The following is a 2,336-nucleotide window of genomic DNA, read 5'->3' on the forward strand; positions in this document are numbered from 1 at the left end:
GCGGCGCCACCCGCTTGACTCTTTGACACCTGCCCTCGCCCTGTATACTGCCCCCGGCCCGGCGGGCCTCGCACGAGCGCGAGCGGCTAGGGATTTCAGGCGCACCGGAAATCGCATGACAGTAATGATTTTGGAAAACGAATGGGAGCCACACACAGCGCGGTGTTGTGCGCGGGCCGGCGCGCTGCTAGCTACTCTTCGTGAATTGTTAAAGGACGCTTTAAGTTCGCTCGCGGGTGCGGGGGGGCGGCGGCCGGATCCAGGTGGTGGTATAAGGGTGCGGCGCGTTTACTTTCGGCGCTGCAGTGCTCGAACCGAAGTCGGGTGTGGTCCCTATACACATGGGTCCGTCAGGGCCGTGCCATGGGCCGCTGTTGCGTCTCTCCTTGAAGCTGATCGTCCTCAGCCAGCCGCTCCTGCAGAACCCGCGCACCGCACCGCACCGTACAGCGCGCGCACAGCTGTCGCGCCCGCCGCTGCTAAACCCTTTACCCCCCCCCCCCCTCAACTCCCCCCGTGAGCAAACAAATCTGGGCGAGGGTCGCGGCGCGCCGCCGCCGAGGCCTCGCGGCCGCCGTGTCTCGCTGTCGGAGTTATGATTGAGTCGTGTTTGTTTTCCCACGACGACAACATTTTGCAACATCATGCTGCTCAACCCGACGCGGCAGTGCTCTCTGTAAGCCGCGGCCGTTACGGTGGGCATCGGGCAAGGCGAGAGTGGGCCTCCAATGCGTAGGCTGATCGTCGGCCAAAACCGCTCAGCTTTACAGAACCGCTGACGAAACCAAAGCGTCGACTACAGCAGCCAGAGTCAAAGATACGTTGCAATTGCGCTCGAGTGAGTGCGTACCGGATTCTCGGCGGGCGGGTGTCTGGCATTCGTTGTGCAGATTGAGCGGTCCGTCGTTCAGCCACCTGTCGCTGAGTGACCGTTGGGGTCGTTGGGGTCGGCTGGTGCAACCACCACCTCCGCCGCCGCCACCCCCTTAGGAAGTCGTCGCCCCCGCGCGCGGCGCAGCCAAGCGTTTCTCTCCCCAACGAGAAATAAAAACAGGCTTTCCTCTCTTTCCCCATGCATCTTTTGACGTGATGCCTGTCGCGATAGCGGGGTGCCTTATGGTCTCGCTGCTCCGCTTCCTTCCGCGGCTCGGCCGCAGCAGCAGCAGCCACTCGCCCATATGGCCTCCGGGCGGCCGTTCCAGTCCGAAGACTCCAGTCTCGAGCCGCTCCCCTCGCCGCGGCCAGTCCAGTCCACCTGCTGCGCGCCGGGCGGCCCGGGCGGAGCGGAGCCGCATGCAACAGCCGGACCCCCGGGGCGTCACCAGTCAGTCCAGGGCCTCATCGCCTTGACGGCCTCTGCTCCTCGCCCCCCGCCAAGGCCGTCTTGGGCCGGCCGGGCTCTCCGGGCCGGGGGAGAGGCGGCGGCGGGAGCGGGCGGGAGCGCGTCCTTGAGACGTAGGCAGGCGCGGCCGGCGCGGGGCAAGGAGAGGGGGCGGCGGCCGAGGACGGGCGGCGTCATCTGCTGCCCTCCTCACGGTCCGCTGCGCCTCCAAGTAGGGCGGCGCGGCCGAGCGGGGGGCGTGGCGGCGCGGGAGAGTCATAGCGCACCCGGGTGGGAACCACCCTGGGAACCCCTCGGGCGGCCAGCGCCGCCGCCGCCGCCGGCCAGAGACCAGAGGGATGGTGTGCCCCGTCACGATGGATGCTCCCGCTTGCCTGCCCGCCTTCCTAATTGCGGTCAAGCTAGTTGTAGTGGACCTGGGAAATAAAAAGTGACTGCATCGGGTTCTGCAGCAGCCGACTAGGGGGACGGTTATGCGAGGAACGATCTTAACGAAGGCTTTCGCAACCGTTCAAAACTTTCTAAAGCTCAAAAATTCAATATGATCGAGAATATTCAAACTATGAAATGTATGGAACAGAACATCGGAATGTTAAAATAACGTTTTCTAGCAACTGCTTTTGCAATATAGTTTCTGTACTATACAAACTTATTTCCTCTATTATTTGCGACCCGATGCGCGCATTAAAGTTTTGGAATTCCTGCGCTCGACATGAAGCGCGTGAAACACGACTCGTTTACGGTGACGCGCTGCTCTGTGACAGCGGCGTGTAATGCACCTAATGCAGTGGTAGTGCACCTTGCGGGCCGCGCGCCAGCTGCATGAGGCACTGCTGTGGCCGCCACCATTAATCTAATAACGCACCGGCAGCGCAGCGCAGCGCCGCTCCTTGAGGCGCTCATCCGTGCCGTGCAGGCCGTGCCGCCACTGCTGCTGGCGATGCGGCTGAGCGGCGTGAGAAGAGCGGAAAATGCGCGGCCTTTTGTTGTTGTT

At 63.1% G+C, this 2,336-nt stretch overlaps 1 protein-coding gene across 4 annotated transcripts in view; it reads left to right on the plus strand.

Annotated features, from left to right (window-relative positions):
• Positions 1 to 2,336, plus strand: part of LOC113211004 (transcription factor hamlet-like) — a 156,623-nt gene that overhangs the window by 142,816 nt on the left and 11,471 nt on the right. The gene's annotated exons all lie outside the window — the stretch shown is intronic.

This window comes from Frankliniella occidentalis, unplaced genomic scaffold (assembly GCF_000697945.3).
Source record: "Frankliniella occidentalis isolate FOCC.00 unplaced genomic scaffold, Focc_3.1 Scaffold30, whole genome shotgun sequence".
NCBI classification, from domain to species: domain Eukaryota; kingdom Metazoa; phylum Arthropoda; class Insecta; order Thysanoptera; family Thripidae; genus Frankliniella; species Frankliniella occidentalis.